The sequence below is a fragment of the Ambystoma mexicanum genome, chromosome 1p, assembly GCF_040938575.1.
Source record: "Ambystoma mexicanum isolate Mex_15411 chromosome 1p, UKY_AmexF1_1, whole genome shotgun sequence".
Lineage (NCBI taxonomy): Eukaryota > Metazoa > Chordata > Amphibia > Caudata > Ambystomatidae > Ambystoma > Ambystoma mexicanum.
In genome coordinates, this window is record NC_090921.1 from 242582260 (window position 1) to 242597280 (window position 15021).

The window sequence follows — 15021 nt, forward strand, 5'->3', positions numbered from 1 at the left end:
GGGCCGGTTCCCAGTGTCAACCCGAGGTGGGCGATTAAGGCCGGCAGGAAGTAGGTCTCCTGCTCCCACTGAAGAGGAAGAGGTACTGTTAGGGCAGCTTTAGTGATAAACATGGCGGGTAACTAAATAAGCGCTCAGAATGGTGCGGCACCGATGCTCAGTGTGGATAGCTGAGACCCCTTATGCTTTGCTCTAACTACAAAGCGTTGCTTAGTGTCTAACTAACAGGCGTAATGAGAGCTGGTACGGCTGGGTGACCGTTCAAGTGACAGTGTCATTGTTATGGGCCAGGTGGTTGTGCTCCATACACATGGTGGCTGCCACAGGGCTATCAAGAAAAAACAATTTGTTATTGTACTGGTTCGTTAGCCTGGTAGGGTATAGCAGCATATACTTAAGGCCCAGTTGTCAGAGTCTCGCTTTTATCGGGACAAAGGCGTTCCTGGCTTTTTGGACCAGGGGGGAGGAGGGGTGTTGTCAGGGTATATTGCGATCCTGGAGCTTTCCCTCTGTATGTCGCCTCCTTCTCTGGAGTGCCTCAGGATCACCTCTCTATCACGGAAGTTCAGGATCCTGGCTATCACAGGTCTTGGATGAGATCTGTGCCGGGGTCTTTTTTGGAGTGATTGATTGGCACGTTTCACAGCAAAGCCCTGCGAGAGTTTGCCAGGACCAATTTCCTGCAGCAACATGTTTTTTGACATACATCGTGGGGTCTGGTCCCTCAGCTCCCTCTGGGAGTCCCAGTACACAAATGTTATTCCAGCAGGATCTGCCCTCGGTATCTTCTACACAAGACTCTAACGCAGTATTCCTCATTTCCAGCTCCTCACTCGTGCAACAAGATCTTTGGTGGTGTCTACAGCATTCTTCAACCATAGTTTGGCAGTTCTGTCCCTTTACGACAGCTGCCTGACATCTTGACGAAGGAGTTAGACGTCAACTTAACATTGTCAATTCTGGTTCCCAGTGATGACCGCAGAGTGGCAATTGCAGCAAACATTTGGTCTTCTTGAGAGTTTTGTGTTGCGGCCAAGAGTCCGGATTGCTTGCCTTCTTCAGCCTGAGTGGGTTTGCACGGTTTCCTCTGGCCAGCGAATGAGTCCATGATTGATGTATTGGGAGGTTTTTCATAGGTGACATTCCAGGGCACTGAGGAGGGAGCAGGTGATGCACCGTTTAGGTGGCTATGGGCGAAGGTGGTGCACTCCAGCAGGCCCAGGCCGCTCGTGCTATGTAAAGTATTTGTTCCTGCACCTACGTAGGACAGTCTCCAGCAGGCTTGAGAGGTTGTACGATTCGTGCTGTTAGCCTCATCGGTCCCTAAAGTTAGATCGCTAGATCAGTGGTGCTAGGCGTAGTAGGCATAGAAGGATTGGTGCACCAGAAGGCACCCAGGGGGAGTGAGGCAAGCGTGTATCCGCCAATTTTCAGGGGCGCGGTTGGGCCATGTAGTGGTTCTCGACTGTTTGAGGTGTGCACAGCTGGTAGTACGCATGCAACTTAAGTTGTTCAGGAGCCAGTGAAGCAGCGGGTGCCAGCATGAGGATCCGGCTGAGGAGGATCACAAGAGCTGGGCCGTTAGGCAGTGTCTGTCAATGTTTTACAGGCAGTACCCCTCAGCAAACGTAGCACAACGAGGCAGAGGTGTGCGGGTAGCTAAACAGAGCAGATGATGCTGTGCTGGGCCAACTCAAAGTGCGCAGTGTCAGCGGCAGCCCCTCTTTGCATGTAAGCTTATGAGAGTAGGACCCCTGGTCTTGTAGCAAAGGTATTAGCGGTCTGTTACACTCACCTGATCTCCACGGGGGCGTTGGGGCTCGGTTGGGGCCCTCCCTGGAGTTGGCTCCCCTGGATCCGTCTCTACCCTCAGCTGCTGTAGGGTGGACTGCTCTGGTCGCTGGCAAAGCCCTTGGGAGAAGGCGAGAGGCAGTGAAAATGCGGCAGTTGGATTGCGATCCCCCTCAAACTCCTCTTGCCAGAATGACCGAGGCATGCGTTTTCCCATTAACTCTCACCTGTTGTTTAGTAAAGATGAGCTCTCCGTCCTGCTTCTCTTCAGCAGGGGTGCTGTAGATAGACCTAGTTGCTTCACTGGTCGGTATACGAGATGGCCCAGACCGGCTGCGACCAATCCCCCTTTTTGAGGTAAGTGTTCGTAATAATGATTGTTAGGCAGAAACCTGTGCAGTTCCCTCTGGGACCACTGCAAAAGATTTAAGACTACAGGTGTTTGGCAGTAAACCCACTTGGTAGCAGTCTGTACCACCCATATTTACCTGGTAGCTGTGGCTGAGCAGTCAGACTTCCCTCAAGAAGAGTTATGCAGTATATAGAGCATACATAATAGGTACAGAGGCACAGTAGTACAAGCAAACACTGACCAGAGCTAGGTGTAAAAGTATATAATTATTTATTTAAAAGACACACTCATAAATTACACTAGCACAGAAAAGGTAAGTAAGTCAAAACACAGTCACTATTACTTATATGTACATCCCTAGTTATTTGTTGGACAAGTCTAAGTTAACACCACTTATTTCCAAACAGAGGTGAGCGCTTAACGTTAGATGGCACTCCAACAAGTTAGTTAAAAAGGGAGGGAAAAGGCAGAAGTAATGAAAACAGCAAGGTAAAACACTTTTCAGAGATTCACAGTAAGTTTAGAAAGGCAGTCTATTGCTGAGCAAGGAAGTTCGGTTGCCATGGCCACTCTAGGGAAAGCCAGGCGAAAAGATGTCCAAGATCACACCATGTCACAAGTCTTTACAGGTGAGTAGGAAAGGTTTTACTAAGTTTAGAAAAGTTTAGTTAGGGTGTCCCAGGCTTACCCAGGTTCGAGAGCCGAGGGCTAAATCTACCCCGTACAATCGGTGGCAAGGGAAGCCGGGCGGAACACGGTACCTTTAAAATGGAAAGGATCCTCCAGTGGTGGCAGTTGTTCCTGGTAGTGGGTGCAAGTCGCTGCGTTGTCCAGAGGAAGAGAAGATCTCGACGTGGAGGAAAGCTGAAGGTCGTTGCACTACCAGGGAAGAAACCAGCTGTGGATTTTTCTGGTTAAAAGGATGTTACCCCTCTTTCGCGGTTGAGGTAAAAAGTGGTATCCCGGTTGCCGGGGTGCTTGGCACAGGCAAGGCGGCCACGAGATGCTTCAGGGAGGCGAAAAGAAGGCAGAAACTGGTTGTCCCCACCAGTCAAGGGAAGAAGACTCTCCCGGCTGGAGATCTCCTCTGTCGTTGGGAAAAGTGGTGAGAGGGTTCCGCAGGGCTCCACCGGTGGTGTCGTCTTGGCAGGTCGGCTCGGCTTCTCCCTCTTCGGCTTCTTAGGTCCTGTGGCGACTTCTGAAGAACCAGTCCCAAATACCCTGCTTTTATGCAGCAAACCCCCATTCATACAGCCTAGCTGTCACTCAAACATGCAAAGTGGTGAGCGGGGCGGCTTACCACTTGGGCCAATCACACCAGAGTGCGATATGAGTTGGCAAGGCAACTCAGTCCAGGGTGCCTAAACCCCCTCCCACACCCCCTGTGGTACCCAGACAGAATGGCACCACTTTGGAGGGCTTCTGTGCAGAAGCCCGCCAAAAGTGGAACAAAGGCTCGACTCGGGTTCAGGGTTACTGAAGTGAACCCAGACGCCATTTTGGCGGCGAGTTCTGGCAAAAAATCCCAACCGGTGAATTTATATTAAATAAATAAACCGGGGATATCTTTAACATTGCACCAAAAAGTGGTGCATTAAAATCAATTGGAAATCCTATTGGGAAATATTCCGGTGGAATATTTCCGTGGTATCCACTGCCACCAGCCAGAAACTCGGCGAGGGGGGACGGGACAGTACCCCCTCGACAACAGACCCAGGGGCAATCTAATTGCCCCTACCAGTACTTCCACAGTATGATGGTTTGTACTGGTTAAGTTCCTAAGTTAACACTAGTAAAGTCAATGGTGACTTTACAGACCCAGGGAGACAGTAGTCAGTCCCAGGGTGTGGAGTCTATGTTTGGGGGTCACTATGACACCCCTGTGTTACTGCACTGAGGGTGCTGTGTAACACACATTCAAAAACCAATGATAGCCTATGGGGAAAAAATACCCCATAACCCATAAGCACATAGCAAGTCACAGAAACACTCTCAAGTCATGTCCAAGAGTGAGGGTAAAAGAGTCTCACTCTTGGCAGGAGAAAAAAATAAACCCCAAAAATCCAGCAAAGCTGCTGGGGGACTCACTAGGTTAGGAAATTCAGCCTAAACAGAGAACTCTCCCTAACACTCGCCCCCCCCAGACTAAGGGACAGGAGGATTTAATCCACTCCTGGATGAACCTCATACCTCTAGTCGATGACATACATCCTAGAGAGTCCATCAGCATTTTGATGGTGACACCCTGACCTGTGCTCAATGGGTAACCCAAAGGCTTTCCTTTGTAAGCTATAAGTCCTACAAACCCTTTGAGGAACATCAGTCTTTTTAATGTTATAGGGGAACTGGTTGACTAGTCCCTAGGAAGTTGGTACAACTCCTGAACCTGTGTTAGGCTTTTTCAAAGGGTCCTTAAAAAGGATTCCCTGAGATCTAGAGGGGCCTCCAAGGTTCCTCACCACCTCTCTAGAGGGAGCAGGTTGGGTCTTAGGCCTCTTGGTTGGAGGGGTTGGGGTTAGGCAATGTACCTGCTTCCCCTTCCTCTTAAATCTAACCTTACCTACTTTAGGAGTTTTACTCCCAATACTAGGCTTTGGGTTGGGGTCTTCAGTAGAAGGTCCAACAGTCTGAAGGTTTTTGGCCTTAGACTCTTCTTTTCTGGTTTTCCACCATCATTGAGAATTACCAGTTCTCTTTGGCCTCGGTAGTGGTCCAGTTGGTCTATCCTCCTCTTCCTCAGAAGCAGGGCGAGTCACAGACTCTGCAACTGGGGGAACAATGATGGAGCTTGGTTGGGGCTCCCCTTTCCCTACTGTACTAGCCTGAAAGGTGCCTGGGTTAGAGGTCAACTTACTAACACCAGTGCTTGTTGTGGGGTTCTCAGTAGAGGGTCCCACAGGCTTAGAAGGGTCCTTCAAGGTAGCCTCTCTAGCCAATTTGGTTAAGTTCTGCTTCTCCATACTGGGAGGCCTGGGGGTATGTGACACTACTCCTAGAGTTCTTAGGTCATTCCCCAACAGGACTTTCCCAGGTACCTCAGTCTGAACACTGACAGGGATCCTCACTGTCATGTTGTTACACTGAATGAGGGCTGGTAGAATAGGAACCATTTGGACAGGGCCTCCAGACATCTTAGTGGGACCTTTGGGTGCTTTGGCCACATCCTCAGGTTGAAAGAAGCTTTCATCCACTATTGTTCTGCTGGCCCCAGTGTCTCTCCTGGCAGGAGTATCCTGGCCATTGACAAGAACACTGTCCACATAGTACACTTTAGAGTTTGCAGGTAGGGAGTTATACACTACCCTATTCTGGGAGCTAACCAGATCCATGGACTCTATAGATACAGTTGCTTGAAGTCCCAAGGGATCTTCAGCAAAGAGTTCAAAGTGAGCACTAGACATCTCTACTTCTTCACCCTCAGGAGTGAAAGCTAAGGAGACTGTGCTGATCCCTGTAGGTTTACCCTTGCACCTGGGATCTCCTTTGATATGGTCAGTACCCTGACAGATATAGCATTGTCCAAATGCCCTCTGAAAGGGTGGCTGGTTCTGACCTCCTTCTGGTTTGGGCCCATAAGGTACACTAGCCTGACTGGGTTTCCCATGTGGATTACCCTGGTTATTTTGTGGTTTGGGGCCCTCTTTGGGATATGAATTCTCAGAATTCACTTTGGAGTCCTTTTTAGGCTGTTTCCTCTCATCCTTCTTCTGAGTTACCCCAGAATCCTTGTGAGTAGCCCTATTGGCAACCCACAAGTCAGCAGCCTTAGCTAGCTTTCTAGGATCTAATTCCTGTGAATCAGCCAAATTCTGTCTGAGCTCAGGAGAGCAGGCATCATAAATTGACTCCATCATTACAAGATTTCTCAGTCCTTCATAAGTGTTCACTTTGTAACCCTTAATCCATCCCTCTAAGTTTTTCAACCCTTCACACACCCAGGTAGCCCAAGGGGTACCATCATGCTTTTTGAGGCTTCTAAACCTCCTAAGATACTGGGAAGGGGCCTTCCCAAACCTAGCTATCAAAGCTAGTTTCACACATTCATACTCTTTCCTATCCTCCTCCCCCAACTCCATTACTGCATCAGTTGCAACAGGGGGGAGCCTAGAGAACAACCAGGTGAGTAACTCATTACCTGTGAGGTTCTGGAGCCCATGATTATACTCAAACATAGACAACCAATCCAACACATCCAACTTAGGCTCATACATAGCAATCAATTCATTAGGCATCCGGGGTCTTTTAGGACTGGAACTTCTAGAGGAGCCAGAGAGAGAAGCATTCTCAACAGACAATTTCTTCATTTCTAGCTCATACTTGAGCTCCATTTCTCTTAGCCTTAGTTCTTTGTCAGTTTGAGTATTAAGTTTCTTGTACTCTATTTCCAGTTTAATTTTCTCCAGTTCATAGTATTGAGGACTAAATGTGGAACCTGGCAAAGGTCCAGTAGGTACAGCTGGTAAGGCAGAGAGAGGCCTAGAGGGAACATCTACAGCAGTTTCATCTTCCTCTTCTGGTTCTGACCCAAGATCATCAATACTTTGTTCAATATCAATATCATTGCTGTTCTCTACATTTGCTGGAGTGGTAGGTTCCTCTGAACCATCATCCAGACTTTGGTTTTCTAACAACCTTTCTATTAGCTCCATTTTCTTGCCTTTAGTCATGAGATTCTTATGCTTACAGAGAACTCTTAAACAATCAGCAGTTTTTGTAGCAAGGGACTCTTGACTATAACTTTCCATAGCAGACATGTTAGAAAATGACTTTTTCTTTTTGTGCTTAAGCTTTGTGGTTAGTTGCACTAAGGTATCTCAAAAGTACACTAAAGTGTATACTCAATACAAATACAACCGCTGTACACCAGTGTTAGGCAGAAACCTGTGCAGTTCCCTCTGGGACCACTGCAAAAGATTTAAGACTACAGGTGTTTGGCAGTAAACCCACTTGGTAGCAGTCTGTACCACCCAGATTTACCTGGTAGCTGTGGCTGAGCAGTCAGACTTCCCTCAAGAAGAGTTGGGCAGTATATAGAGCATGGTGGTCAGTCAAAAGGCCGAAACAATAATACCGAACGACAAAAATCTCGAAACAAAAATCTCGAAAAAAAAAATATCGAATAATTTAATTATTTATTTTATGTGTTTTTGGGGGTCAGGTAAGTAAAAAAAGAGGGTTAAAATAGAAAAAAGGGGGGTTGGGAGGAAACCCCCCCATTTAAAAAAAAAACGTCATAAAAAAAAATTCGATATTTTTGTTTTCGGCCTTTTTTCTTCGATATTTTTGTTTTCGAGATTTTCGCGTTCGGTATTATCACTATAAACCATAGAGCATACATAATAGGTACAGAGGCACAGTAGTACAAGCAAACACTGACCAGAGCTGGGTGTAAAAGTATATAATTATTTATTTAAAAGACACACTCATAAATTACACTAGCACAGAAAAGGTAAGTAAGTCAAAACACAGTCACTATTACTTATATGTACATCCCTAGTTATTTGTTGGACAAGTCTAAATTAACACCACTTATTTCCAAACAGAGGTGAGCGCTTAACGTTAGATGGCACTCCAACAAGTTAGTTAAAAAGGGAGGGAAAAGGCAGAAGTAATGAAAACAGCAAGGTAAAACACTTTTCAGAGATTCACAGTAAGTTTAGAAAGGCAGTCTATTGCGGAGCAAGGAAGTTCGGTTGCCAGGCCCACTCTAGGGAAAGCCAGGCGAAAAGATGTCCAAGATCACACAATGTCACAAGTCTTTACAGGTGAGTAGGAAAGGTTTTACTAAATTTAGAAAAGTTTAGTTAGGGTGTCCCAGGCTTACCCAGGTTCGAGAGCCGAGGGCTAAATCTACCCCGTACAATCGGTGGAAAGGGAAGCCGGGCGGAACACGGTACCTTTAAAATGGAAAGGATCCTCCAGCGGTGGCAGTTGTTCCTGGTAGTGGGTGCAAGTCCCGGCGTCGTCCAGAGGAAGAGAAGATCTCGACGTGGAGGAAAGCTGAAGGTCGTTGGGAAAAGTGGTGAGACGGTTCCGCAGGGTTCCACCGGTGGTGTCGTCTTGGCAGGTCGGCTCGGCTTCTCCCTCTTCGGCTTCTTAGGTCCTGTGGCGACTTCTGAAGAACCAGTCCCAAAAACCCTGCTTTTATGCAGCAAACCCCCATTCATACAGCCTAGCTGTCACTCAAACATGCTAAGTGGTGAGCGGGGCGGCTCACCACTTGGGCCAATCACACCAGAGTGCGACATGAGTTGGCAAGGCAACTCAGTCCAGGGTGCCTAAACCCCCTCCCACACCCTCTGTGGTACCCAGACAGAATGGCACCACTTTGGAGGGCTTCTGTGCAGAAGCCCGCCAAAAGTGGAACAAAGGCTCGACTCGGGTTCAGGGTTACTGAAGTGAACCTAGACGCCATTTTGGCGGCGAGTTCTGGCAAAAAATCCCAACCGGTGAATTTATATTAAATAAATAAACCGGCGGTATCTTTAACATTGCACCAAAAAGTGGTGCATTAAAATCAATGGGAAATCCCATTGGGAAATATTCCGGTGGAATATTTCCGTGGTATCCACTGCCACCAGCCAGAAACTCGGCGAGGGGGGGCGGGACAGTACCCCCTCGACAACAGACCCAGGGGCAATCTAATTGCCCCTACCAGTACTTCCACAGTATGATGGTTTGTACTGGTTAAGTTCCTAAGTTAACACTAGTAAAGTCAATGGTGACTTTACAGACCCAGGGAGACAGTAGTCAGTCCCAGGGTGTGGAGTCTATGTTTGGGGGTCACTATGACACCCCTGTGTTACTGCACTGAGGGTGCTGTGTAACACACATTCAAAAACCAATGATAGCCTATGGGGAAAAAATACCCCATAGCCCATAAGCACATAGCAAGTCACAGAAACACTCTCAAGTCATGTCCAAGAGTGAGGGTAAAAGAGTCTCACTCTTGGCAGGAGAAAAAAATAAACCCCAAAAATCCAGCAAAGCTGCTGGGGGACTCACTAGGTTAGGAAATTCAGCCTAAACAGAGAATTCTCCCTAACAATGATTATTGTTAGTAAGTTTTAGCAATGTCTTTTCCAACGGTTCTGGCTCGTAATTCTAATAATAGGCCTCATTACAACCTGTCAGGTTTGGACCGCGGTGATTCCGTAACGGCGGTAACAAAGTTTCCGTGTCCGCAAGGTTGCGGAAAGACCGTCCGATCACGTGCTGTCGGTCGCGCGTCCCACACGGATGCGGAAACGTTGTTACCGCCATCACGTAAAAAGCCACGGAAATGGACATAGCGCTGCCACACGTAGCGCAAAAACCATGTCCGCCTCCGTCGTAACGGACACGGAACCGGAAATACCATGATCGCCAAAACAGGAAACAGAGAGGCGGCCATCAAATAAAGCACAATCCATTGCCATCCAGAGTCAGCACAAGCAGAATCCACACTGTGAGAAGGCAAAAGGGACCACCAGCATGTCTGCCAGGATTCCAGCTCAGAGGCGGCGCAAACAGCGCTTTAGTGAGGCTAAGCTAACTGTTCTGATGAAGCATATAGTGGAGCATGCAGAGATGCTGTTCAGTGTCGATCAACGGCATGCCACACAGCAGCGGAGGAAGGAAGTGTGGGCGGAAGCAGCACGCAAGTGCACTGCTGTGGGCGCGACTGTGGGGAGCGTAAAGGACTGTCACAAGCAGTGGGACGACCTCAGGCTGAGGGTTCGGAACCTGATCTCCACACACCGCCAACGCAGCAGTGGGACAGGTGGAGGATCCCCTTCCCCACTGAGGCTGCAAGCATGGGAGGAGTGTTGCAACAGTGTCCTCCACCTTGAGGGCATCCATGGGATCGGGGAGGCTGAGGCAGGCAGGAGTGAGCCCACCTGCAGATGCTGGTAAGTGGTGAAACATCAATGCCACATGAGAATATGTTGATGGCATGACTGGGCCAAAGGACCCATTAACAATCCCCCCCCCAAGCAGTGCATGACTGGGCCAAAGGACCCATTAACAACCCCCCCTCCCCCCAAGCAGTGCATGACTGGGCCAAAGGACCCATTAACAACCCCCCAACCCCCCAAAGCAGTGCATGACTGGGCCAACGGACCCATTAACAACCCCCCCCCCAAGCAGTGCATGACTGGGCCAAAGGACCCATTAGCAACCCCCCCCAAGCAGTGCATGACTGGGCCAAAGGACCCATTAACAACCCCCCCCCCCAAGCAGGGCATGACTGGGCCAAAGGACCCATTAACAACCCCCCCTTCCAAGCAGTGCATGACTGGGCCAAAGGACCCATCATCATCCGTATGGCAACCAATATCACAACAATGCATCCCCCCAACAATCAGATGCATGTAACTAACACTATTGAATGATCAACCTGTATGATGCATGTGATGCACCCATCAGCCACCACCAATTGCATGTCCTCTGTGTCCCCACAGCTGTGTCAAGTGACAGTGATACTGCACAATAGGCCAGGCAATCTGCACCGGCACGTGTCCAAGCCACCGCCCCTGCACAAGAGGATGCTGCCAGCAGTTCGGCATCTCTGCCCCCAGTACCAACTGCAACAAATGTGCCCGCCACCACCACCAACATCCCCAGCGTCTCCACGCTGCCTGAGTTAACACAGATGCCACGGGAACCCATCGTGCCCACCCAAACCAACACAGAAGGCAGCTGCACTGCAGAGGAGGCAGCCTATAGTGACAACAGTGCCCCGGCAGAGCACTCTGATACTGGGCCACAGGGGGAGATGCCCACATTTGATGACCTGGGATCCTTTCATCAGCTGGAGTCCCACATCACTCCGAAGTCCCATGAGGTCACCCACCCCATCTATGGCAGAGCTTAATTCCTGCATGCAGCGGATGGAGGAGCAGCAGGCTACCCTCACCCAGCTGGTAGAGAGGAAGCTCGAGGAATCTAAGCTGCAGAGGGAGTGCTACAGCACGTCAGTGCGTCGCCTATCAAGGTCCATTGGACGCTTTGCCAGCACTATTGTCACCCTGGCACGCCATGTGCGGGAAGGTAATGACAACACCTCCAGGCTCATGGAGTCCATGTTGATTGGGCAACAGGCAAATATTGCATGTATGCCATGTATACCTGATTCTGTGCCATCCAATACCACCACCCCATCCAGCTCCACTACTGCCAGTCCAAGGAGGCGCTCGAGTCGGCTAACGGGGCTCTCGGGCATGGATGCACAGGCACAGAAGCGCACACGGAAGTGATGGCATGTGTGTGGGGCACTGCAGGACACACGTGGACTTGAAGGGTGTGAGGGGTGGGTACGTTTGGGTGGTGGGGTAGGTTGTTTTGGGTGTTTGAACATTGGGGCCTGGGTGGGGGTGGGTACATTTGGGTGGTGGGTGGGCACGGGTGTTCAGCTTCCCTAACCATTGCACCTCCTTCCCTGTTGTTAATTCATCAATATATCATCATTTGAAATCAAAACATACATGTGTGGACATCTATCATTTCATTTGCAGTACAACAAATCATTCATTGTCATCACCATGTCCCTGGACCTAATATGATAGCAACCTCTTCGGTTTCCTCCATCCTCCCATTACTGGTTTTTTCCTGCCCACCACCCCTTCAGCACTATCTGAAATGTCATCAGGCCTAGTATGATAGTCGCTTGTTTTGTTCCTCCCCTCCCTTTCAGCACCCCTCTCCCTCACCTTTTGTTTTTCACCGGCTCTACCAGAAATGTCGTCAGGCCTAGTACGGTAGTCGCCTGTCTGTTTCCATTTCCTTTCCACTCTCCCCCTCCCTTCCTTATCTATGTCTTAGCTCTTGCACTATCTGAAATGTCGTCAGGCCGAGTACGATAGTTAATTTCACATCCTTACTCTTCATGGCCTGTAAGAATGTGGTTGTATTTTCCCTTGTTCCCTCCCTTGCCTTGAAGCGCTTTGAAACACATTGTGTATAGGCGCTATATAAATAAACGATCATATCATATCATATCATGCATTGCTGTGAATGTGCTGTGTCTCAAAAGTAAATGCGAATCAGTTCATCCCGTGCTCTTTGGCCATCAGGTGCACCCCCAGGGGGAGGTGGTGCCATTCCATCCCCATCCCCATCCCCATTCCCATCTCCATCCCCATCTCCATCTCCATCCCCATCCCCATCTCCATCTTCTTCATCTGCGACTGGGGGCATTGGGATGTTCCTGCGCAGGCAGATATTGTGCATCATGGCACATACGAGCGTGATTTTACCCGTCTTCACTGGACTGTACAGCAGTGATCCGCCAAATCTGCTCAAACAGCGCAACCGGGCCTTCAGCAGTCCGAATGTCCTCTCAATCAGTCCACGTGTGCGGACATGTGCCCTATTGTACGCCTCTTCATGCCTGTTCCTTGGTCTCCGTACAGGTGTCATCATCCATGGCGTGAGTGCATATCCAGCATCACCTCCATGGGATGTAGATGGGGGACATGTCAGTGTTTGTTGTATCATGTCTTCACCTGATGCTGTGCTATTTTGTATCATTGTTCATTCATGCATGTGTGCCATGCAGTGGTTGGAAGTGTTTATCGGCCATCACAGTGGATGTAGCCAAATGGATATTGACCTACACATTTACGTGCATGTGTACTCTGCCCTGCGGGTGTCATTTGATTGTGAGTATGGCATAGTGCAGTGATGTGCACACATGGCGGAGTCACTCCACTGTAATGAAGTAGTTAATGCAGGATGTCTCATTTACAGGCATCATGTGCATTGGGAGGGCAGTGTTCCATTTGTGGGTGGGTGTTTGCAGTGGCACAAGGTGCATGGGACAGTGACAGTATCGGCTGTGTGTGTCATGTGGCAGGGTGTGTACGGGCACACTGTGTTGACCTGTCATGTCTTCCTTTGTGATGTTTGGGATCCGCTGTCTATTTGGTTGATGGCAGGGGGGTGATGCATGTGCGTTCACAGCGGCACACTCACATTGCTCATTGGCCTGGAGACACACACACCACTTCAACAGGGTCGGAGCATTGTCAGCTGTACTCACCTAATAGCCATGTGTTTTGTCCAGCATAGCGTTCCATACCCCGTGGCAACGTAGAATTCCGCAGTATCATTGAGTCATGGGTTGAGCCTGGGAAACGTGCACAGCAGTGTGTAATCAGTAGCGTGGCATCACATACCATCTGTACATTCAACGAGTGATACTGTTTCCTATTGCGGAACACCATCTCAATTGCACGTGGTACTGTCAGCTCAATGTGGGTGCAGTCAACTGCACCTATGCAATTTGGCATGCCTGCTATGGCATGGAAAGCCAACTTGGTGGCAATGACCTCGGGGAGGGTACGGGGTAGGGCTATGTTTTCCGACACATGGCGCAACAGGGCACCCAGTACCTGTACCAGGATTTTTGAAAAACAGGGTTGTGATATGCCGTGCAGCTCACCGACCGTGTTGTTGATAGGTGCCAGTGCCAAGGAAATGCAGCACAGACACAACCTTCAGTAGGGGGGATGGCGGTGGGGGTGTCTATGTGGCTGCTGATGTTGTCCTCAATCATGGCAGTGATGTACAGGATTGTTGGACGGTCCAGCCGGTATAGTGTGTGGACCTGTCCTGGGATAAGGTTCCAGGGTGAGGCCCTGATGCGTGGTATTGCAGGCTGCCTGCGGGGTTGTGCCGGCTGGACAATGGGGTTTGCCAGAGGTGCAGGGTTGGCTGGTTGGCGCATGCGCCTCCTTCGCCTCCGCCTCCTCCTCTGCACCATTACTGCCATCATGTGCAGTGCTGCCTGTCGGTTGAGTAGGCCTAGTCCAAGTGCTACTAGAGCTGCTGCCTGCATGGTTTTGTGTTGTGTTGGCCTGGGTGTGGCCCTTTTGTAGGCTCCCAGTGTGCTGCTGGGTACAGCTGGGCTGATTTGGTGCACCTGTGCCCTGATTCAGTTCAGCAGGCACTGTTTAGCGTCATGTTCGCGTTGGCAGCGGTACCGCCACCATGATCATAGTTTTAACGCCATTTTTCTGGCGGTGTTTCGGTTTCCACGCTAGTTGTGATGCTCGCAGTGTTTCGTATTGCCGGTAATAGAGGGGTTTCCATGGATGTGGACTTTACGGGACCCTTAACTCCGCGGTGGCGGTTGGGGGAGGTGCTATTTCCGGGGCCGCGGGTCTTGATTGGGCGGACGCGGAAACGGTGCCGGTATGGTTATACCGGCAGCGTTAATTCCGGACCGGACCACTTGTAATGAGGCCTAATGTCTTCCTTTTTCCCAATAGATGTGAAGATGGCCCCGCAGAGTCGCGGTGTTGGGAACGAGCCTGCACGGTGCAAGGAGGGTGATGAGCGGCCCCACTGGCAGGTAAGTGAGTTTTTAGGTAAAACGCAAGGCTTAGGTATTGCGCGGCCAAGCGTTACGTGTTTATGCAGTTTCTAACCTTGTGCGTTCCTTTTCTCCTGCAGGGATAATCTGGCGTCGACTGGTGGAGAGCGGCGGTCCGAAAACCTGTCAGCAACTGGTAGATGGAAGATCCCTGAAGACCCTGGACGAGAAGAAGACTCCTACGTAGGTGTTAGGCAGAATCCTGTGCAGTGCCCTTAGGGACCACTACACACAATTAAGACTACAGGTGACAATACAGGTTTTACCTTTGGTACAAGCCTGTACTACTATGCTAAAGTGGTAGCAGTAGCGGAGCAGCCAGGCTTATCTCAAGAGTATGTGAGCAGTAGCAGAGATTACACAAAGGGACCACAATTACTGTGACTCAAGCAAACACTGACTCAAGGTTTCAGGTAGAAAAGTATAAGTACATTTATTTTTAAACCATTTGTTATAAACACAACACTTCTATTAACTTCAAAACCACACATAAAATACATTACAACTAACCAATTCACTT